The following is a 24,537-nucleotide window of genomic DNA, read 5'->3' as shown; positions in this document are numbered from 1 at the left end:
CTCGAACTCAGAAATCCACCTGCCTCTGCCTCCCAAGTGCTGGGATTAAAGGCGTGCGCCACCACCGCCCGGCTAAGGAGGAGATCTTGACCAAGGAAGCTGTGAGATTCCTTTAAATCAGTATCTTTTGACCCTAGGCTGCAACTCTGTCTTGGCCTTTGTCTTTCTGTCTTTGTCTCTGTCTTTCTGACTGTCTGTCTGTCTCCATCCTTCCCCACTTTTTTTACCCCAACATTTCTCTCTCCTGTTCTCTCTCCCTCTCCTAATTCTCTCTGTGAAATCACCATTTTACTGTGAACAGGCATAGGTACTGAGAGGCAGAGCTTCCTGGGGTTCTGTAAATGGCTACTGATTTTCTTCTGGGAAGCTTCATGATGTTTCCATCCCAGAGCAGCATGTTTACACAGCTTCTGATGTGTGAGAGAGGTCATCAGCATGTCATTTTAATCTGGTAAGAGTTATGGCTATTTGTTATACAACAGCAGTTAACTAACATAGTGTGGTGCTTAGTGCAAGTTAGAAGCCAGCAGACCAGGAAACATCACTTGCCAGCTATGACTGCAGCATACTAGACACATTCCTTAACTCCATGAGCCCTAAATTTCTCCAAAAATACAAACATCACCTCACTATACCCATCACAGAAAGAGATGATTAAATTTGGATAGATGAACCCATACACACCCCTCATGGCGGTTGCCTTGTGTTTCAGTGTTCCATCCCTCAGGAGTAAGCTATGGATGCATAAGATTAGTCTAAGTGTTAACGAACAACTTTCTATCTGCATCTAGAATACAGATAGGAATCTAGTGGGCATAACACAGACATTATGGAAAAAAAGTATGGAGAGTCCTCAAAATTAAAAAATAATTATGTGAGTTGAAAGTAGAACTTCCAGAAGCTCAAGAAACACTATAATTGGGAAACAGCCTAAGCTTCCATCAACAGACGGATAAAGCCCACTCCCATCCCTACCCCCACTGCTGTGTCCCATACATGCTCTTTGTGCATGCAAGCACACAGAATGCTGATCATATATGAAGAGGAATGTAATCTTGTCAGTTTGATTTCACCAAATGGAAAGTAAATTGAGATTTCCAAGTGGCAAGATGCTGCTGAGAGTGAAAAAGCTTCTGTATAGAGAAAAGGCATCAGTGCCACCTCCATGCTGGTCTTGGACAAGATGTTTCCTAATAACCACGTTCCTAATCAGGACTCACGAGTCTGCGATGGCTGCTCCAATTCTCTCAAGCTTCGAATTTCATGCAACATTTTTGGGCTGCTATCTCTAATTTCTCAAACTGGAACTCCAGATAGGGGAGTTTGCTAAATTCCTAGAGGTTTGTTGCAGTTCTCATGGAATTGAGTCCACACCAATCAGCAACTGGGCAAAGGAACTTACTTATTTTCCCCAAAATTCCTTAGCCATGGGATCCATGGAGGCTACACAAAGTTGTGCTAGTCCCAGAGAGATGTTCCACGCTGTGGGACAAAGATATTCCCTTTTGTCTCTTTGTGTATTTTCTCAGTATTATAGAGGTATTTTAATTTAATTTATTTATTCACTTTATATTGCAGTATCAGCCTCCCTATTCTAGTATCCCCTCACAAAGATCCCCCATTACCCCCTCCCCTCCTACTCTGAGAAGAGGGATGTGTTCCCTGGATATCACCAAGCCTGACACATCAAGTTACTGCACACCCTCTCCCAGTGAGGCCAGACAAAGTAATGCGATTCACAGGCAGACAACAGATTCAGGGACAGCCTCCACTCCAGTTGTTGGAGGACCCACATGAAGACCAAACTGCACAATTGTTACCTACGTGTATGGGGGTGGGTGCTAGGTCTAGCCCATGCATGCTCTTTGGTTAGTGGTTCAGTCTCTCAGAGCCCCCATATGGTCCAGTTTATTTGACTCTGTTGGTCTTCCTGTGGAGTCCTGTTGTATGCCAGCCCGCGGCCTACATGAACCAGGTACACCTGGGAGGCACGCTGGGCCTGAAAGGGACTTAGACTTCGAGAGAAATTAATGGAGACCAAGACAACGTTCCTGTTCAAGGCCTGTAAGTTTACTAAGAGACCGTGCTTATAAGGGGGAAAGCCCATCCCTCCCCTACCCCCACCCCCACCCCACCCCCAACCAGTCCATTCTTGGTGTCTGGAGCCAGCCTGCAGGTGACATGCAGGATAGGTTGTTCCTCAGGAATATCTCAGGAGCCTCTCAGCAGGTAGCAGTGTCTTGGAGGAGAGCAGTGGCAGGGGACAGAATAATAGAGCCATCTAGGTCGGAAGGCTCCACCCTTCTTAGTGGCAGCAAGGTCAAAGTCTGGATCAGCCTGCTTCAAGGCTGAGGGAGGCTAGAGTCCCTTTTGTGGAGGTATTCTTGACAGCATTTGTCATGACATTTGGATACATGATTCCCTCTTGTAATTATTTCTCCACACGAGCTAAGTACACTGGCCATCAGTTCCTTTCATTAGCTTTCTGGATGAGATCACTTAGAACCTACTCACTGGATAAATGTAAAGCAGAGAGTTAATTGTCATTAACATTGTGTTGTGCTACAGATCTTGAGAACTTTGTTACCTCATATCTAAATGAATAGATATGCCATTAGCACACAGCTCTCTGATTTCCAAGCCTTCAGTCCCTTGTATCACCTGTTCTGTGCTCTCTATGTTTTAGCCTATGTAGGCTCATCACTTCTGTGAGAAGAGAACACAGTATTTGTTTTACTAGTCCTGACCTGTTTCGTTTAGCACAATTTCCTCTCAGATAATCCATGCTACCAATGTAAGTATAGCCCTTCTTAACTGAGTTGAACAGCTCATGGAATGTTTTTTTGCATGCATGATGTGTGCATGTACACATGTCGAAAGCCATGTAGGCCATTTCTTTGGGCTGTGTGTGGTAGATAGATCTGCCATGAATATAGCAGTATTGATATCTTTTAGACATACTGACTTCAACTTCCTAATGGGTGTATGCTCACCAATTGAGTTACATAGTAGGTCTATTTTTAGCTTTCCAAAAGTATTAAAATTTCTTTACATAATGACAGCATTGATTTACATACAACAGTTTTCACTCCCTTGGTTCTGTATCCTCTCCAGTGCTTCTTATGTCTTGCCTTTTTCCTTTTAGCCATTCCAACTAAGGTCAGGGATGATAGATCAGCATGGTTCTAATCTACATTTCCTTGTCAATTGAAGATGCTAGACATTTCTTTAGGCATGCTGCTTTTTAAAATTTTGAAAAAAATTTTGAGTTCTTTGCCTGCCTTTGGACCAGGCCTTTATTTTTGCTATCGATTTATATGTTATTTGTATGATTAAGATTTTAGCTGTCATCTGATAAATGATACGTGAGTCTTTCCTCAAATCTCCAAGACTGTCCTTGGATGTTACTGGCTTTGTTACTTGTGCTTTTGCTGACTGCTTTATGGTCCCACTAGAGTTCTCACATTCTCACTTTGTCATATAAGTATCAGCTACTCCATCTAATGCCTGTACTAGTTCTCTCAGGCTTCTTGCAGGTTGATCATATATTGTTTTAATGTAGATAATTCATACATTGTCATCTTTAGGTATCACAGAATTTGGCACTTTCTTGACATTCAGGAAATGCCTGCTGAATAGGACAGTCTGTGCACTACTAAACTGAACAATATGCATAGCTTTAAAATATATTATTGCAATAGCGAGCACACATAGGCACTCATGCACATAAAGCCCCCACCACACACACACACACACACACACACACACACACACCTCAAACCTATAGGAGGCTCACCAAAACCACAAGGCAGAAATTACACATGAAGTACCTCAAAGGATTTGGAATCTGCATTTAAATTATACCTGTAAATAGACAGGCAAATATCACAGATTAGTGCCCCAAATGATGCCATGCTTTATTAATGGCAATGGGGATAATAGATGAACAAAACACCATCACCCCAACTTACACCTCTTATAATACATACTGAAACCTCTCTTACCTTCTGGAGACCCATAAGATACAGATTATCCAAAGATCTCCCACAGCATTCATTTAAATCTGTTCCAATTCCTGCCATCCTTCCTGTTGTACACTTCATGCCATTGTGACAATTGGCATTGAAGTGGAGTTAGTAATACACACCATCTCTCGAGTTGAGCCTATGTAGCTGAGCATCTCTCTTGCTATTGTTTTAGATGCAGAAGGTACTGAGTAAGAGTCACTTCCACTAAATTAAAGTAACTGAGGTAAAAGGTAGAGAACTCCAGTTGTTCAGCTTGGAAAAGCTCTGCTAGCCTGATGCTGATCACAGTAATATTGATTCAAGCTACTGCTTATTAAACATGTAGGTTGGATGCTGTGCTGACTACCATATGCATTCCAGTCTCACAGTACTATGAAGCAAGCCTTGCTGCTCTTCCCATTTAATCATTCCTCAGCACATTCTGAAGCTGAGAGCCACAGAAGCATAAGTACACTGCTTTGCTTATGACATTGAAAAAGAACTATAAAACCCTGAATTTGTCCCCATAATATCAACACATTAAGAAATAATGTGAGCCTGGGAATAAGTTTGCATCTGTATAGTATGAAGCACTAGGATGCAGGAGGTGGTCTTACCCACATCAGGCCACACAAAAATAAGAGATCTCAGATACATACATATTCAAAGAACGGCAACAATACTCTGATGTGAGCCACACCCACCAACAACTAATGCTGCAACTTTCTGACAGACAACACAGGAACTCACAGAATGCAGCTACTCAGAGACATATTGCTATGAACATACCTAAGACATATTTGGAGCCTTATAGTAAATTTCTGTTAGTTTCTTGGCCATTCAACATGTGTTACAACCACAATCCTTCTAAATCCAGGTTCCTTCTTCTTCTGTTTGCTATTGACTTGACCCAATTAGGCTGCTATAAGAAAGCAAAAACATGGTAGTTTATAAAGAAGATAATTCATTTCTCATAGTTCTGGAAGATCACGCTACCTGCAGATTCAACATTTTGTGAGGACCTCCTTCTTCATAGGCAGCAATCATGTCCTTACAACATCAAAGTATGCTACTCCTGTGGTCTACCTCCTGATGCCCTTGCCCCACCCCCACCCCACCCAGTGGCATCATATGAGGGCTTATAGTTTTAGCCTGTGAATATGGAACATACACATTTAGTCTACCGCAACTATTGATGGTGTCTTAGTTAGGGTTTTACTGCTGTGAATCGACACCATGACCAAGGCAAGTCTTATAAAAAGACAACATTTAATTGGGGCTGGCTTACAGGTTCAGAGGTTCAGTCTATTATCATCAAGGTGGGAACATGACAGCATCCAGGCAGGCATGGTGCAGGCAGAGCTGAGAGTTCTACGTCTTCGTCCAAAGGCTGCTAGTGGAAGACTGACTTCCAGGCAACTAGGGTGAGGATCTTATGCCCACACCCACAGTGACACACCCATTCTGACAGTTCACACCCATTGCAACAAGGCCACACCTCCAGATGGTGCCACTCCCTGGTCCAAGGATATACAAACCATCACAGATGGGTTTAGGATTTATTTCTCTTTCATGAGTCTTTATTTTGTCGAATGTTCTGTCCCTTTATAGCAGAGCTTGCAGTGGTTGATTGGTTGATTAGAGAGTTTGGGACATAGATTTTTTCAATCATGAGTGGGTTGGTGGTGTCAAAGTCAGAGAAAGGCTGAGAATTATTGGAATGAACTTGTGGGAAAGCCTTGAGCCCAGGCCCTAATACACAGGCATGGTACATACAAAGGTAAAGAGCCACACAATTGAACTAGTGAGCCAAGTGAGAGGAAGAATTTAGAAACCACAAAGGAAGGAAGTTTCTAGAAGGAGAGTGTGGTTATAAATAGTTAAGGTCAGGTATATCTGTTGGTAAAAGAAAGTGAGATTAAGAAATAGATGCAGGCATCTGCTCTTTAGCTATTGGTCTTTCTGTTAAAAGTACAACCAGATGAGAAGACCCTTCCACTAGCTGAGAAAGAAGATATCAGAGTTGCCTCCGACTCAAAGATACAGGATTATAAAAGTATTTTATTCAAACTCTAGGAAAACTGGGATTGGAGGCAAGGTGAAGGGAGAGGACTATTCTGGGAATCCTGAGCTGTTACTCTCAGATCCAGAACTTCTCAGTGCTTCATCTTTTTTTTCTTTTATTAGTCATTTTATTTGTTTGTATTTCAAATGATATCTCCCTTCCCAATTATCCCTCTACAAATCTCTTATCCCATCCCTCCTCCCCCTTCCACATGGTGTCTATGAGGGTGCTCCTCCATCCTCTCATCCACTCCTGACTCACTATCCCCATTCGCTGGGGCATCGAGCCTCCACAGAACCAAGGGCCTCCTTGCCCACTGATGTCAGGAAAGGCCATCCTCTGCTACATATGTATCTTGAGCCAGGGACCACTCCATGAATACTTTCTGGTTGTTGGTCTAGTCTCTGGAGGTTCTTTGTGGTCCAGTTAATTGATATTGTTCTTCCTATGTAATCCCTTTTAGCTCCTTCAGTTCTTCTAGCTCTTCCATTGAGGTCACTGGGCTCAGTCAAATGGTTGTCTGTATCTGCATCTGTATTGATCAAATGCAGGTAGAATCTCTTAGGGAGCAGCCATACCAGGCTCCTGTCAGCAAGCACTTCTCAGCATCAGAATAGTGTCAGGGTTTGGTGTCTTCAGATGGATCCCTAGGTAAGGTGGTCTCTGGATGGCCTTTCCATCAGTTTCTCTTCCATTTTTGATCCCTTTCTTTCCTTTGGACAGGAACATTTCTGGGTTAAAAAATGTGAGATGCCATAGTCTTAAGCATGTCTAGATACTGCTCTCTAGAATTCATCCTTGAATTAGAATTCATCAACTGTGTAATTTCTACAACTAGCCAAAGAATTTATTGTCTTGCCATTTTTCCAAACAATTACTTGACATACGTAATGGGATAACCCACTTTTGTGTAAGCCAAGTTATTCAGACCACAGTGCCAAAATGAAACTTCATCTACATGGCAGCAATGTTATCTAACTTCTGGCAAGGTGCTGGTTTACAAGCACTATTACAACAGAGATAACTGCCAGCGAAGTAGGTAGACACGAAAAAGAAGATCCTAAATTGTACTGTTGATAAACTATTGAATGAAAACCAAATCTTGCCTGTTACCTATTTTTGTGAATGAGATTTTATTAGGATGTAGCTATGTCAGTGTCTTTTTTGGATGGTGACTTTTGAATCATAATGGTAGATTTTTTTAGGAGAGATCTCATTGTGTAAAATACCTAACATATTTCCCATCTGTGTGGCCTATAGAGAAAAGGTCTTCCAACCTCTCCTCCAGAGGAAAGAGAAAGCAGAGTCTGGCAATAGAGATGCCCATCACATGTCCAGAGTGCAGATAGAATTTCCACTCTTGGTCATGAACTCTTCATTTTAGGATCAAGATCACTTATTCAGATACTTTTCAGAAGAGGAGAGAATTCAGAGTAATCTGCACCTTATATAAGAGACAGAAGAAGATATTTTTTTGGCAAATATAATATTTACTATTTGAGAAAAATCTTTACAATATTAATGGCAAGAATAATACTGAGCTTTCTTGTGGTTTTGTAAATTTATTCCATGTTTTTCTGGGTCTTGATTTGAACTGCCCATGATATAAATGGGAAAACAGAGGCATCACCTTCCCCTCTATGATCTGTGTCTCTGATTTCATAGTTCAGGACAGGAAGAATTCTACATGCAGGAGTGGAAGAAACCAGCCAGGAGATAATGATTCAGACTGGGATACTTCTCTGTGTGCCTTTCAAGTCACAGCTGTCTATGCCATACTTCACAAAGCTATTCTCTTTTCCTATAGACTATTTTGGTGTGAACTTCAAACCATCGTTCATTGTTGCTTTTGATAAACAGGCCTTCTCAAAGGGGATTCTCAATTATGCATTGGGAGCAATGGCATCTGTCCAGTAGGGAATTCACAGTGTCTTACCAGAGTCTCACATAGTTAAGCATTGTGAAAAGTCTTGAATACCTAATACAATTTCCTTATAGAATCTAAGAAAAACAGTGGAATGTTTTTCAGTTATCACACAGAGAAGCATTCCAGTCTAATTCATCAGCTCCAGACTGGAGTCTTCCTTCCACTCGTACATGTAGAATTCTTCCTGTGATGAACTATGACCTCAGAGACACTGATCACAGAGAGGAAGGTGTTGTCTTTCCATTCATATCATGGGCAGTTCAAATCAAGACCCAGAAAAACATGAAATAAAATGGAATAAATTTACAAAACCATAAGAGTGTGTGTTTGCGTGTGTGTGTGTGTGTGTGTGTGTGTGTGTGTCTGTGTGTGTGTAAGCTTGAATTTAAGTTGTACAACATGGTCTATGTCAGTCTCTCTGTAAGACTGAACACCATTATCTTTTGTCTATAAAGTAGCCCTTTCTAATCAGCAGAAACAAAGACAGGAGACTAAAATGAGCAATGTCCCCTTCTAAGAACTAACTAGTCAAAACAGCAGAGAAGCCCTCTGGGCAAGTATCTTGCCATTCCACAGAATAGGAGATCAAGGATTAGGATAACTGAACACAGTCAAGGTAGAACTATGGAAGCCCTTTGCAGTCACCAGAAAAACCTTTAGCTTCTCAGCCAGAATGAGTTGAACTTCCAATAGATAGTGTAAGGGCAGAACAGGTACACAGACCACTGAAATCCACTGGGGATTCTGTTAAATACACTACAATGTAGAACACAGCTTAAAATTTTTTCAGCCTCAAATGTGAATATGCTGAGGTTGAAAAAACTGTGCAAGATCATGTGTTTTCAGGGACATAAATAAAAACTAAGTGGAAAAAATATATAAATGCAAATACAATTTCTGAGGGATTTTCTGAAATGGCTTCATTTAATTATTATTCAAAGTTGGTAATAAAACAACATCTTCTCATCGTTAGATCAGATGTTTTACCATCTTGCTTGAGCCCTTTCACTGTTCCTTGAGACTTGTTAAAATGCTTCTTCTTCATAAAGCACTCAGAGCTTTCAAGGAGAAGGTGTTATTTGGGTTGCAAATGCTCTATACACATTGCCTTGTAGTACAAGAACTTCCTCAAAACAAATTCAAGATGCCAACCATGATGTTCAAGGCACTGTAAATAATGCTGTGCCAAGTAGCAACTCTTTGAGAGAGTGATTGGAGTATTAAAAATGGCTATAACTGTGATCCATGAGTCTTTGAGATCAGTAAGCCAGAGGAAATACAGATGATGCCATGCCCCAGTCTCTCTCACCTGTGAAGCGGGACACATCATCACACTTCTGCTGGTGAATATAGATTGCTGCAGCCTCTGGCTGTTGTAAAACAGTATGGGATAAGAGTTTATTGCCAATGAAGTCATGATGGGTGTACATCCTACTCTACTGAGCAGACAAAGGCCAGGGCTGCCTCCTTTCCCTTTAGAAGAAAAGTTTTCTGCCACACCTTATATTTCAGGATGGAAAACACTTCAATTAAGATTGCATCTCTACTTAGATTCCTTCTCTTTCCTGATTCTGCTTCCTACATTTCCCTTCTGAGAGCACACCTAACCAACTACTTTCACAAAACTTTCCTGCTGTGGACTCTAAGTCTATGGAAGATAACTCACAAATTCATGGAGTACACAGATACAAGTGCTATGTATATGCTTGTGAGACCATACAATGGTTCTTTTATTTCATCTCCATCTCCAGGTTAGATTCAGAAAGCAAGAGGAGGAACAGTAAGTCAGAGCTCAAGAAAGTATAGAAAGAGGTGATATCATGTACTTCCTGATGATCAAAAGGAGTGTGGTAAACCTTTTGAGATGTATGGACTTCTACCTAGAGGGAGAAATTGTCTCATTGGCATGAAGCCAGACTCCAGGTAAGTAAGGTGCTGTCAGACTCCAAGTGTGCATCACAGTTAAAGGGAAAGAAGTTTCTCTCCTTCAACATTCCTGTTTAGTTTACTCATATCATCAGTACAAAACAGTCTAATTTTTGTCCCTTAATCAGATCATTAATTATGTCTTACATGAATAAAAGTAATTGGATATGTCTCCTTCTGTATATGACTCAGAGAAATATCTTTACTTATTGGTCATGTTTAGGCCCCCCAAATAGACGTGAGTCTTTTTAAAGTATGATTTTGTAAGCAGTCTTCAGTGAATTTAGAATGTTATTGGGAGACTAGAATTTGAAGTCCACAGTCATCAAGTTGAAGGGCAATTTGGGTTTTCTATGCAGTCTGAGAACACTCCACACTTCCAAATTCAAACATAATTGGTTTGAAAATGAACCTATCCAATCTCATCTTGATGCTGTGGGCTCTTCTTGGTACTAAACACAAAGAAGCAAACAAAAGCCATGTTCCCTCAATCCTTCCTTTCTAATAAATGTATTATGCCATGGTATCAGTTATTCATATATGAGAGGAAAAAAATCAGAATATTCTGCTCAACAATGAGGAGGGCAGAATGAAGCTTCCACTTCGTGGTGTTCCTGAGTTCTATGAGACCAGGGATTTCTTTCCTGGTCTTGTTCAGAAAACAGTGTTTGATGATAAATCCTGAATTGATTTGTAGCATTGATTAATTTCAATTAAGCACTTTATATACAGAGCAGTCCCCAGAATGCTGGACCTGGTGGCTTTGACAGAAGCAACCTTGAAATGACTTTCATTATTCTACTGCCAAATAGGCAATTTAGCCTTAGGAAGACAGCAGCTATGTGAAGCCCTGGAAAGAAGACCCCAAAGCCATCAAGCATATGGGGTCAGCAAGAACTCTTCCTGTAAAGGTGGTATCACAAGAAAATAGAATATATTTGTAGCCCAAAGCAGGCAAGGTATAGCATACTTTAGAGTCCTGTGTGCCTAGTAACTAGAAATTCTAAATTTTTTATTGGCCAAGGTAATAGAAAAAATTTTCATGTTTATTGTTTTGTCAACAAACTTTTAAATGTTTAATTTTTAAGTAACTTAAGTTTTTGTGAAGCTTAATGATAGGTAAAAATGGACATGCAGCAGTAGACAGGATAATTGATGCAGGATAGAAGGATAGTTGATGGTACCTATCCTTCAGACATTCATGCAGTAGTAAGGGCTAACTCCATGGCTAGTTTCTATGGTGCTATGTGTATACTGTACCATAAGTGACAACATTAAGTATGATTTTTAATAGAGAGGGTGGTCAGATACTACGGAATAATAAAATACACACAATAATAATAATAATAACAATAATTTGAAAAAGACTGTCCATAACAGTTGAGTTTTTAATGGTCTCATCATCTGCATCCTTCCACAGACATCTTCCATCCATCCCAAGTTCACAGGCAGAGATGTCTAGCCTACAAACATGAAGGAGACATACCTTGTTCAAACTCTATCTTGACCTTCTCCCGCAACCTCCCTGATAAGCTCTTAGCTCTACCATGCACTCACATTCTTGAATATTTGAGAGAATCAATAACACTTTTCTACAATCTGTGAATACAATTTACGTATTTAAAAATTCCTTTCAATATCTCTTCAGCTCATGATTCCATGATTCCCCTGCCTCATATGCAACATCTACATTTCCAGTCCAGTTCACCAGATAGATGCTTCATCAATTGTCTATAAATTAGTTTCTACACAGACCAGTTTTTCTGGTTTATTGACTTTTCAATATGTATAATTTTTGTTACTAACTTATCTGCCCATTCTCTCATTGCTTTTATTATTCTGCCCGATTCATCCTGTATATTATTTACTTTCTTATCTTCTAAATCCCAATATGAGCCTTTTAGCAAAAACTACAAGTGCATACATATTAATATACTTTACTTCATAGATGCCCTTTCACTTCCTTTTTTAGGCATTTTGGGCATCTATGTCTTAGTTAGGGTTTTACTCCTGTGAAGAGACACCATGACCAAGGCAACTCTTACAAGGACAAAACTTCATCGGGCCTGGCTTACAGGTTCAGAGGTTTAGTCCATTATCATCAAGGCAGTAGCATGGCAGCAGCCAAGCAGACATGGTGCAGGAGAAGCTGAGAGTTCTACATCATTATCTGAAGGCCACTAGGAAAAGACTGGCTTCCAAACAGCTGGGATGAGGGTCTTAAAGCTTATTTCCACAGTGACACACTTCCTCCAACAAGGCCATACCTCCTAATAGTGCCACTCCCTGGGACAAGCATATTCAAACCACCATAATTTGTTTTGGTTATTGAGAGATGGAAATGCAACTCATGGTCAATAGTTTCAGGTAATTATGTTAAAGATTACCATGAAAACTCTATCTAGTCTCATAATTGCTATGTTGGAAATATATAAATGGAACACAGACAATGCCATCTTTAGAGATATGAAAACTAACTCAAGTCTAGGAACCTAACTGAAATGGTTATTGGAAGGAAATGCCTGGGACAGTACTCCACATAGAATCATGATGGATCAGTTATCTGTGTGAATATTTTGAATGAACTAACAGGCCCACCTTGGAGGGAATGTCTGTGTGGAATATCCTGATAGAACACACCACCCAGGCAGGCATCTGTGTGGGTTTCCCAACAGTACATCACTAAGGTTCATGTTTTGGGGTCCCTCACTGTAGCCTTCTGTTTATATGCTTGCTAACTCTCTTGGAGGAAAATGATCTCAGAACACAGAGCTATCTCAAGGGCTAATGTCCCAGCAATAAGCTATGCAAATGAGACTTCATTAGCCAACAAGATATAGGACGCTGACTAGTACACTACGCTATTGTCTTTGTCAGCTTCTGGTCTGCAAACCTAAACAGAGGCTTGTGTTTGAAGATTATCAAACCTGTTTGGGGAATACCTATTCTAAAATGAGCTTTGGAGACAATGGCACAATTCTCTTGTTTTTCAGCAGAGAAAACTAATGTTTGGGAAGTTCTATGGCTTCCCTAGGGCTTCCCATGTCCCTTACATTTAGAACAAAAGACTGAAATCCCATCCTGTAATGTATGGAGAGCTCTTTCCTCATGCCCTTGGGTTCTTACAGTGAAATGTGATCGGCCAGAAAGGTTCTTTGTAAGATCCTTCAAACACTCTGAGTGGGTGGAGAAAACATTAGTACAAAAGAAGGAAATCAACCCTATAATTAAATACTGAACTGACTCCAGACCAACTAGCAGGAATATTGTGCTGGCTTCCCTAAGCATGACAGAGGGAGGAAGGGCAGCCTGCCTCAGCCAGAGTTCATGCACAGGCATAGAGCAATAGTGGTATGTCTGCAGTACCTTGATGAAGATGCAAACATCGTTGATGGTATGCAGAAGTAACAAGAATAAATTACTGCCAGTGAGGACTTTTTCAGTGTCTTTCATTCCTGTCATTCTGCTTTCTTTGTTCCATTCCTTGAAAATCTCTGGCATTTTAACTGAGTTTGCTTGTTCTACTAAAAGGTAAGGATAAAGATATTAATTTATCACTGAAACTCCAAAAAGACACTGTAGGTCTGAATCTCCATGTGAAGAATAACAAGGAGACATGGTGGATAAGGGAGACCTAAGGAAGAAATACTGAGGTGCTTTTAGCCTATACTCCTGGATTCCTATGTAGTTTGAGAGGGAGAGAATCTGAAGACAGTAGAGTCTTCATCTGTCTTAATATTAACTTTGCCATCACATGAATATAACCACCCACCATAGCTTTGCTTATGTTTCTGTGACTTTTAGTATACCAACAGATCACTACAGGTGACACTCTAGGTGATCCTAGAACACAGCCATCCCTTTAAGCGGAACTTTAACCCAAAGCCAAACCCCAAGCAACCACAAATGTACTTGTGGCTTTACAGACCCCACTGTTATAGTTCTTTTATATGATGGAGTCATATAGTATGCAATCTTTGTTACTTTCAAAGTTCATTCATGGGCTTCATATTTTTAAAATATATTTCTATGTTTAATAAGTATATGTAGTTGGGGCACAGTATGGTAGAAAACATCTATACAAATGGGATGTTCAATCAAGGTAACTAGCATACTTGCCATCCTAACCATGCATCATTTCTTGGTGTGGGAACCATGATCATTGCTTTTGGCTGCACCAAGAACTAAAAAGTAAGATCCTATAGATGAAAACAATACACACTTTACTGTAAAATACAAAGAAGCATGCTGGAACGGAGCTGAAAAGCTTTCTCCAGAATTGTTATATGGACAGTGGGAAAATAAAAGATCAGTGATGATTTTCCCAACTTTAGAGTCTGCATGTGATGATAACAACTTTACTACTGTAAAGAAGGCAAGATGTACCTTCTTTACAGTAGTGGCATAGCTGTTATGGAGGTAATCAACTGATTTCTAATTGGAACCCTTTGGAAAGAACTGTATACAAGATGTGGTGGATCTGGCCAAATGCCATGACTGGGGAGGTCAAAAGCAATAGGCTGAAAGAACTTGTTATCAAACTGCCTTCTAAATATCAGTGTTTATAACCATAGATTAGTCTGATCATCAGCCTTTGTCACAGACGTTTCTCTTTGTAGTGAATGGAGTTACTATGAAGACTTGTAGCTAGTAAAGTTGATGAGCAAAAGAGACTATTAAGCAGTCAAAATACCCATATCACACTTCCAAGGTTCAGAGAATATCACAGAAGAGTGGATGGAAAAACATGTAAGAGCTGAGTGATAGAGAAGAAAATGGTGAGACATAGCATTCATAAACAACTGTTGTTTGAACATTCAGTCATAGATTGGAGGGTCCTTTCAGGATCCACCTCATCCAGGTTAGCTAATAAGAGTTGAGGACAGTTGGGAGTCTGTAGAAAGTCATCTGTAAGCACTGGCAAGCTACTCATGAGAAGCAGATAGGATCACACCCATTCCCACACAAGTAACCCTGATAAAACCCAGTGGGTCACAAAGAAAAGCAAAACAAAATGGTATGGAGTAGATAGAGATTTGTTTGGGAGGGTTAGTAGGTATGAGAGAAGAACAATAGAGTGAGGGTTAGTGAGTATAACCAGAATATATACATGTTAGACATTGTTAAAGAGTAAATTAATTAAAATAAATAAAATACTTTTAAATGTTCCAGTCATATAAAAATAACATATAGGAGAAGATTCAAAAGCTTAGAAGCAGAAATAAGTGAATAAATGGATGAATGAATGAATGAAGAATTAAAAACTCAGAAGCTTTAATTCAGAGAAAAGATGTGTTAATGATGGAAGAGGACGCTAGAAAAACGAAAGATCCTTCAAGGCCTTACCAGTTAAAGTGGAGGGGCCACTGAACAGTCAGATTAAATTCCAGGGCAAGATCATTTTTATCATGAATAAAATAGCACCATTCAAACAGCCTCTCTACCAGACTATTTGAAATAGTAAATTAACTTCAATCGTTTGCCTGCCCAAACAACATTCTACTGCACAGATATATTTGGTCTTTCTCCCAGTTGGTCAGTATTTGGGTAGTTTCTACCTTTTCACCATTATGAGTCATGTGGACCAAATTTTGACAGAGATAAAAAATATCACTCCTGGTGTATTTGAGCCTTATCAAAATTGTGATCTGGGATCTTTGAGGTAAGCTGATTGTCTGTTCACTCACTAAGACATTCTTAGGAGGGAAGTCCAACGCATGAACTGGGCACTCTGAATCTTATGACCCATTTACTAAAGGGAGAAATTCATAAATATTGGCCTCTTCTTTAAAAGCACATAGCAATCTGACTCTTTCCATTGGGATTAAGACTAAGTAGATCAGAGAGATGCTCAGGTTATCTCATAAGTAGACTGTTGGGATAAGGTTGTGGATTCAAGCAGTTTGGTAAATTCTTAGTTGGGTAGTAAGAAACATAAAGGAAGAAAACTAGTTACTTTAGGGATGATGAGGGTTCACTACCCAGAACAGATTTCTGCCCTTTGGTGAAATACATTAAGGAGACTGTGTCACAATACAGAGAAAAAACATTCTGGAGACATTTAATATCAAATCATGATCACAGCAAAAAGAACATGAGTGCCCTAGAGCAAACTATTTGATGTATGAGAACAAGCCCTCTTGGATCCATAGATGCCCAGCCACATCCAAAGTGCTGATAAGAAGCTGAATGAGGCTCTGAGGATGCGTCAGTGCAGTAGCAACTGGTTTATGGAATGAGTTAGCAGTAGTAGTTTCTATTACTTCTAATGGGAGTGCAAGGGAGGTACAAGCAGACACATTAACTCTCTAAATGAGAACACATAAAACATGCAAAATGTTCTTCCAGTTGTCATATTATAGGGCAAGTGACCCAGGTCTCTCTTCTCAGAAAGGTTTCATTTAGTACAACACCTGCTATGCTCCTGAATTTCACATTCAAGGTACAGTTTTTATCTCTAGAAACTGAGGTTCCATTTCCATTATTTGATGACCTATCGACTTCAGGAGACAAAAACCCCCTAACAAAGCAACTGTGTTAATGTCCTATCTAACTTTTAAACAGACCTTCTCTAGAAAGAATTTCTTTTCTTTCTCTCTCTCTCTTTTTCAAATTTGGACATATTTTATTTAATTGTTTTTTCATGTTATTTTTTATTGGATATTTTCTTTATTTATATTTCAAACATTACCCCACCCCCCTTCCCAGCTTCGTCCCATCCCTGGAAAACCTCTATCTCCTAACCCTGCTTCTATGGGGCCGTTCCCCTACTCACCCATTCCCGTCTCCCCACCCTCGAATTCGCCAACACTCAGGAATCAAGCCTTCACAGGACCAAGGGCCTCTCCTTCCCTTGATGCCAGAAAAGGCCATTCTCTGCTACATGTGTGGCAGTAGCCATGGGTCCCTCCATGTGTACTCCTTGGTTGGTGGTTTAGCCCCTGGGAGCTCTTGGGGGTCTGGTTGGTTGATATTGTTGTTCTTCCTATGGGGTTGAAAACCCCTCTAGCTCCTTCAGTCCTTTCTCTAACTCCTCCATTGGGGATTCCTGCTCAATCCAATGGTTGGCTGCAAGCATCCACCTCTGTATTTGTCAGACTCTGGCAGAGCCTCTCAGGAGTCAGCTGTATCAGACTCCTGTTAGCATGCACTTCTTGGCATCCACAGTAGTGTCAGGGTTTGGTGACTGTATATGGGATGGATTTCCAGGTGGGGCTGTCTCTGGATGACCTTTCCTTCAATCTCTGCTTCACACTTTGTCTCCATATTTCCTTCCTTGAGTATTTTTGTTCCCCTTTCTAAGAAGGTCTGAAGTTCCCACATTTTGGTCGTCCTTCTTCTTGAGCTTCATGTGGTCTGTGAATTGTATCTTGGGTATTCCAAGCTTTTGGGCTAATGTGCACTTATCAGTGAGTGCAGACCATGTGTGTTCTTTAGTGATTGGGTTACTGCTCTCAGGATGATATATTCTACTACCATACATTTGTCTAAGATTTCATGAAGTCATTTTTTAAATAGCTGAGTAGTACCCCATTCCTCTGTCAAAGGACATCTGGGTTTTTACTAACTTTTGGCTATTATAAATAAGGCTGCTATGAACATAGTGGAGCATGTGTCCTTGTTATATGTTAGAGCATTTTGGAGTATATGCACAAGAGTAGTATAGCTTGGTCCTTAGGTAATCCTATGTCCAATTTTCTGAGGATGCTCAAAGTTGTTTTCCAGAGTAGCTGTACCAGCTGGCAATTTCACCAACAATGGAGGAGTGGTCCTTTTTTTTCCCACATCCCCACACATAAATGGAAGGTCTCAACACTGAAGAAGTGAGCAAACAACAGAGCTAGAAGAGACCACATCTTATTCAGTCCACATAAGGTGTCCCCAAGAGAAATGAGCCAGCAACACATTAATGTGTATTGTATAATGTGTTGAGTATATTCAGAAAAAGACATTAATAGAGAATTACTTGCCATTTATATGCCAGGGAAATAATAATACTGTCTTTATTGCACATGTTAGTGTTCTTGAGTGCTTTTAAAGTACCTTGGAACTTCAAAATATTTCCCAGTTTCAGAGAATTAATTAGCTTCCCTATGGAGCAGCTCAGAAATGATGTTGCTGTTTTGGAGATAAGAAAGTCAAGGGGGTTTGAATTATTCATCTTTTCAATAAATTTGCAGCAAGCATATACTCTCTGCATGGACCTGACCTGCAAGTCATGGGGAGGTGAACTGATTGGCAGAAAGCAAGAGGTATTTATGAGAAGACAGGGGGTGAACTAAACCTCAGAGGCACTTAACACCATCTTGATGAATTCAGTCTTTACCATCTAAAATCACTATTAAAATCAATTATATAATATTGTTAATATATTTAATTAACTAGCAATCCAATTTTTCACAAAATTAGCCCCATACTTGGAAAAAAAGTTGACTCACTTGTCAACATCATTCAAATGATTAGGTTGTTCTCTTGTTTGTGTGTTGATACTTTCTGGACTAAAATGTATTACATTTTATAAAGACTGGATATGCCTGTACCACTTACATTCCAGAACCATTATTCTAGAACTGTTCATCAGGTGTTCATTATTAAGGAAAAGTCTCCCTTGCATTTGGACCTCCCTCTCCATGTGAACCAAGTCACTGGCCATGAGAAATACACAGCATTTCTGGAGAAATTCATGCATGGGATAACCACCAGCTCCCCAGCTCTCAAGGCTAGGCACAGGCCAGGCTTTCTTTGATTGAGGGTAAGCCCAGTGGTGAGTATGCTCTATAGGGGCCTCCTTGCCAAAATTCCAGCTTTAGACTACTTTGCAGTGGCTTGCTATTACCTGGAATGCCTTGAGCAAAGGTTTTGTGAGATCAACATCTACATATCTTAATTTTAAAACATTCTATAGGCATCAGGGCTGCAGGCACCAATCCGAATTTGAGAAACGTAGCCCCACTTGAGAGGAAGGCATCGAACTATTGTAGAGATGCTTCAGTTGAGAATGCAGGGCATAACTGAAGGAATTTCTTCTATATGCAAAGGTTTCTATGACATACTGAATGTGAAACAACTCACTCCATTTCTAAAGGAAGTTAAAGAAAAAACATCAGTAAATGCCATTTACCTCTGAAGCAGAAAGGCCATGAAGTTGAGCATGAAGGTCAGAGATGCTAAGTCCCTTCTCTGACTCACTAATTAGATCATAAGTAGGGCTTCCAAGAAGCTATCTTTCTCCTGTTTCATTCTTTTAATCGGATGTCAGCAGAAGCAGAGGACACAACCAATCAGCTCCTCATATTAAAGAACATACTTTGCTGAGCTGGACTTGATTTCTGGTTGCTACAAAACAAATCTAAGTTTATAGCAGAGGTGACAAACTCTAGGGCCTGTCATTTATCCTTTTTATAGCATGGGTGATACCAACATTCAGCAAGTCAAGTTGACAACTTGACAAACCAACCAAACCAGAAAGCTACTGTATAGGTTATCTGAGCCATAGTCAGACATTTGTCTTAAGTTTAACCAAATTTATGCCTTATGGACATTACTAAGAGGTGAGTGCTCCACAAATGCTATTTCACTTAAAACACAGCATCGACCAAAGATTCAAATGTAGGATAGCATAATCAACAGTTGGAAAGACTTGGATGCAAGCCAGCTCTGTGAGATTATGTCGTGTGTCATCTTGAGCTCTGGAACTCTTTAGATAAACTTACACCGATCACCCACGGCGGAGGTCATCTATAACAGTTCAATATGTGATATTTTATCGTGTATTCCTATGAAATGTTTCACTGTTCATCTTGTACTCTCTTCCAACCTTCCATTGCTTATGCAGCAGCCTAATGAGCATCTCTACAGATAAATGTTGTGTATGTTCTCAGTTATTTCCTGACTTGTAAGAAGTAGAATCACTGGCACAGTATTACAGACAAATTTTATACTTTCAATGAGAATGCCAAGTTTTCCTTTGAATAATTAGACCAAATTACATACCTGCTATTCATATATATTTATTTGTAGGTCCTAATTTCTCAGTTTAAAAGTATTGAAAAGTGATGACAATTCAAATCCAGACTAATAAAGTCATATTGTGAAATGTTAGAAATACAAGTCATAGAATATAAAGGTGTATAATATGGAGCTGTTAGACAAATCACAGCTGCTGGGGGACTCAGTGGTTTACAGTTTTGTAATGTGGCCAGACCCAGCATACTTCTAAACCTGCATAAAACAGCATCATTGCAAATGGGGAGATGTTACAAGCTTTAATATGCTTGATAGAGGTCACCAAATGATAAAGACTTTCTGGTGAATCCCCATCTGGTATGGGTTCTAGCTGCTAGCTGCAGTGTGCCTGACTCTTGCCCTGTGCACCCAATAAGTCATTTTTAATTAATTTAAAATGTTTGTTTTTTTCCCCGTTGACAGCAATGGACCTAAGCTAAACAGTTCCCTCTGGTCTCAGTAGTCAGGAAATGGAAGAAAGAATGGGGCCATAGCAACATGTCCTGGAACTGGGCAAGAGGATGCAGGAGAGGAGGAGGAGGCTAACTAATATTCCTAGCTCAGCTCTGCTTCTTCAGCAAAGGCTGAATGAAACCCCTCCCCTCCTTATTCAGGATCTCCAGCTATGAGGCAGAAGAGCAGTGCCAGTTAGGTGATAGCCAGCTCCACCAGTCACGTTCACTCGCTCTAGCTCGTCCCTGAAGCCTCGCCCCTCCTCCATCCCCAGTCCAGGTTTGGAGGCGAGTCCCCTCTAGTGACTGAGCCGCCTGCCCGTTGGCGAGTAGCTTTCTGCCTCCCTCGCATCTTTGTCTCCTCCTCCAGTGAGGTTCCGGCGCCCCGCACAGGGTCTGCAGCGGCCGCCGCAGCAGTAAAAGCCAAGTCGTGCCCCACACGGCAGCCCGGGGCCGCACCCTCACTCGGTGGCAGCGCGCAAAGACGCCAGCCGCGCCACGCACCGCCTGCGTCCTGCGCCCCGGCCACAGCGCATTCACGCCGCCGCGGCGGTCGCTCCGGAGCGGAGCCCGGCCGGCGGGCCGGGTCAGGGAGGGTAGTCCAGTTTGCAGTCGGCTGGAGCTAGCAGCACGCACACCCCTAGGCTTATGCATCAAACGCCTCCTCCCTGCGCCACGAGGATGGAGCAGCCATCCCAACCCAGGACTGGCGCAAGGTAAGGTGCAGCCGCCTGTTGCTTTATGCAGAGCGCGGGCTCAGCTCCCAGTCAGGGTGCTTAGGCCATCTCTCTGGGAAGCAGAGAACGGTCACCCGCAGTTCTGAGCCGAGTGGAGCCAAACCTCCAGGTCTCTTTGACACAGATCTTTGGAGAGACCCTGCCTGGAGAAGGGAAGTCGACCCTTTTCGCTCTTGTGCAACCAGGTGCCTTGCAGCAGTCTGCAAACTTTTGTGACCCTCCCTTCATGGTTCTCACCTGGTGCGGTATCTGTTCAGTTCTCGCGTGCGCCCTTCCCCCAGCTCCCCTAGCCTTAAGGCATCTGCCCATTTCTCTCACTGTGTTCTTGCAGTTCGACTCTTTGCTTCCCACAGCTCCGGATTCAGAGGCAAGGGCTTAGGATCTAGTAGTGCTTCTCTTGCCTGTCGCAGATGGGAAGGGGTAGGGCTAACCAGGAGAGGTGGAACTTAATGCCACTGTTAAATGTCTTCATCAAGAGCGGTGAGGGTCAGATCGCTGGATCCTGCCACCCCCAAGTCGATAATAAAAATCCTCAGAGTGGCTTTCGGTTATGGTTATGTGCTATGGGAAATGCAAGTGCTGATCTGGATGGGTGAAGTAAGTGATTTTGGGAGGAAAAGATCCCTCTTGAGGTTGCCTGAGGCAGCAGAGGATGAGATCTGCCAATGGGTGAGGGGGGTGGAAAGGCTCTGATAATGTAGGCGAAGGGGCACCTCAGCGTGGCCGCTGAAGAGGATTTGGAAAAGAGATGGAAGTCTGTTTGGGGGTGGGGGCGCTGGCCCGGGTGAGAGCCCAGGAAGAGGGGCTAGGTACCTGAGAAGTCCGGAGGTGGGAAGCAGCCCTGGGATTCCTGCCCCGGGGTATTTCAGAAGGCTAGCTGCTTCTGCCTAGGTTAGAAAGAGCTCCCTCGCCAGGAACAAACAAACCTCTCGGCTCTGTTCTGAATGCGTTGGCATCTTGGGCGGTGACTGAATGTTCAGATAATGGACCGAGGACGCTGTCCCTGGCTCCAAGAGGATCACGGCCCCTCTCCTCTCCAGCACCCGCTTGCTCCTACACCCCTTCATCTCCACCACCGGGTTGGTAAATCTACGCCCACCTTCTCTGACAGCACTAGGGCGTTAAGGATGTCTATATTCCGGAATGGGAAGGGGACTTTTGGCCTGATCCCTAGGGGTATATGTGTGAGAAAATAAGGCGAGTCCCCAGGTGAGAGCAGATAGGCTGGGGTCCCAACAATCCAGACAAGAATCCAGGGCAGAGGCTGATCTGGGAGACAGCTTCCCCTTGAGGCTTCAAGGTTTGCACCTAGGCTGAGCAGAGAAGGGAGCGGGGAGTCCCGGACCTTCCACTGTCTTTCGTTTCCCGTTTTTCCCCCGCCTTCCGGGTTCCATTTTTTTTTTTTTTTTGGGGGGGGGGGGGGGGGGAGCCCTTAGCTGTGTTAGGAAAGATCTTTAGCTTAGAGCTGGAGGATGTGTGGAGAGACAGAAGAAGGGGGTGTGCACAGCTCCTCCAGTGAGGGAAGACCTAGCTTCTCGGCCTGGTATCTGGAATCAGAGGTGGGTCTATAAACTTACAAACTCCCCAGATATATCATCCTGGTTGTTTCTGATGGTTTGGTAGATGCAGAGATCCACCTTTGCACCAAAGCCATTTGGTCTTCAAGACCACTTTTGGGAAGAGACCTAGTGTGCGTATTGTAAAGAAAGGGTGTCCTCTCTCTCTCTCTTTTTATCTCTAAACCCCTCCCCTCTTCCCTGGTGGGGAACACATCACCATGTATGGGAGAAGAGGCACATAGTTCTCTTCACCCCATATCCAGGAACACTTTTGATTGAGAGCCCTGCATGTCTCTAGTTCTTACCTAGTCCAGTGGGGAAGCATTTGGTGGCTGTGCTGGTGTAGGGCTATGGACAGTTCCCAGGTTCTCCTTGCATAAACTTCTCATATTCTGGCTTTTAATAGAATAATCTCTCCTAGGTTGCTCTGTGATTGTCTCCCCTATTCTGCTCTAACTGGGGAAAAGCAGAATTGGAATCATTTGGTTAGGCTGTTTAGTCAGAGCCTTCTAGAAGAGAGGTGTACTACCAAGGCCCTTGGGGGGATTCTATCACGGTCACTCCCACACCCAGGCATACCTGGGGCAGCTAGCTCCTTGCTTCAAAACAGAAAGCTGTACAACCAAGAATGGGGATACCCTCCACACAAGCTTCTGATGCATTTCTGGGGCACAAAAGGTGACCATGCCTTCACCAGCCAGACCTCCTTGCAAGTGACAGCACACAGCTTCTTCTAATATACCCGGATATCTGAGGTAGGACCCCAGACTTCAACCACTCTGACAGGTTTCTGGGAGTTTCTAACCTGGATTTGTGCTCTCCTGCTTTTTGAGGAAATAGGGTAGAATCTCATGGGAATTTGAGAGAATGAGTCAAAACCTCTCTGAATGGCTTAGGCCAGTAGTTGAGCCTTGTGAGGGAGACTGGAGTGATAGCAGTGCCTTCTAACATTGGTTGGGTTGGTTCTGCATACAGGACCAGATGCTATTATGGGTATTGCATGTGCTTGTGTTACCTTTAATTGACACAATAGCCATGAAAGTGATCCTATATGACTGTATCAGTGGGAACAAAATCATGGAGAAAGCCAGTACATAGAAGGGCTGGTTCCTATAGTGGGAAAGCTATGTGCCTCAAACTCATAAGCAGATTTTGTAGGAAAGGCTGTCCACGGGGGAGAGGTGAGTGAATGAGGCCCCTTCTGCTTTAGTCTACGTCCAGGGATACATGCCAGTAGAAGCTAGGGTATGGGGGCCAATGTTGCTTGTCTCCAGAATCAGAGTCTCTTGGAGTGCACTGGAACCCAGTCTAAGAAGCCAGCTGTTGTTGTTGAGCGTTTCCTTTCAACCTGTTAGCAGATTGTTTTTTAATTCAGGAAAAGACAGAGCTGGAGACCTGTGTGTGATCTGCTTTGTGCTCAAAAGGCATTTGGAATAGTAGGAGAATGTCCTTCTGGGGGATGGATGAGGACATAGCACTAACTGGGAAGGCAGAGCCTGCTGCCTCTCCTGAGGAGGCCCATTGGCATTGAGTACGGCCCCTCAGTGAGGCAGCAGATTAGTAATGTGGGAACCATTGTCTTTGATGCCTGGGTTCAGTGAAATTTGCTTATATATAAATGCATGCCTACTTCTGATGTTATTCAGCATCTTAAAAATACTGAAGGAAAATGACTTCCTTATTTTTTTAAAAAAAGGTAGTTTTTCTTACTTTTCCATAAAAATCCCTTTAATCAGCATTACCTGATTAAGGAGCAAACAATGAACAAGTCACCACAAACCTGGCTCTGGCAATACAAACGCAGTAGACTACTTATAAGCCTTCAAAGCAACAAAAATCAACTAACCATGCAAACCTTC

The 24,537-nt window shown here is 42.1% G+C and overlaps 1 protein-coding gene and 1 long non-coding RNA gene across 4 annotated transcripts in view; one reads left to right on the top strand and one right to left on the bottom strand.

Annotated features, from left to right (window-relative positions):
* Positions 1–10,514: 10,514 nt before the first annotated feature.
* Positions 10,515–22,203, bottom strand: LOC110309739. The gene is made up of 4 exons (XR_003834804.1): positions 21,357–22,203; positions 19,047–19,261; positions 13,292–13,449; positions 10,515–11,388 (listed from the first exon to the last, which is right to left on the bottom strand). It is a non-coding gene; the product is annotated as an uncharacterized LOC110309739 (long non-coding RNA).
* Positions 20,617–24,537, top strand: part of Lrrc3b (leucine rich repeat containing 3B) — an 80,649-nt gene continuing 76,728 nt past the window's right edge. The window contains exon 1 of one of the 3 annotated variants that reach the window (XM_021182468.2): positions 20,617–21,098. The gene's annotated coding sequence lies outside the window, so the exon portion shown is untranslated. Of the gene's footprint in view, positions 21,099–22,599; positions 22,679–22,710; positions 23,434–24,537 lie in introns of those variants that run through there. The other 2 variants (XM_029469037.1, XM_021182469.2) reach the window with 2 other exon arrangements.

Source organism: Mus caroli, chromosome 14 (genome assembly GCF_900094665.2).
Source record: "Mus caroli chromosome 14, CAROLI_EIJ_v1.1, whole genome shotgun sequence".
NCBI lineage: Eukaryota > Metazoa > Chordata > Mammalia > Rodentia > Muridae > Mus > Mus caroli.
Note: the sequence above shows the minus strand (reverse complement) of the source record. Positions and strands in the feature narration are given on the sequence as shown.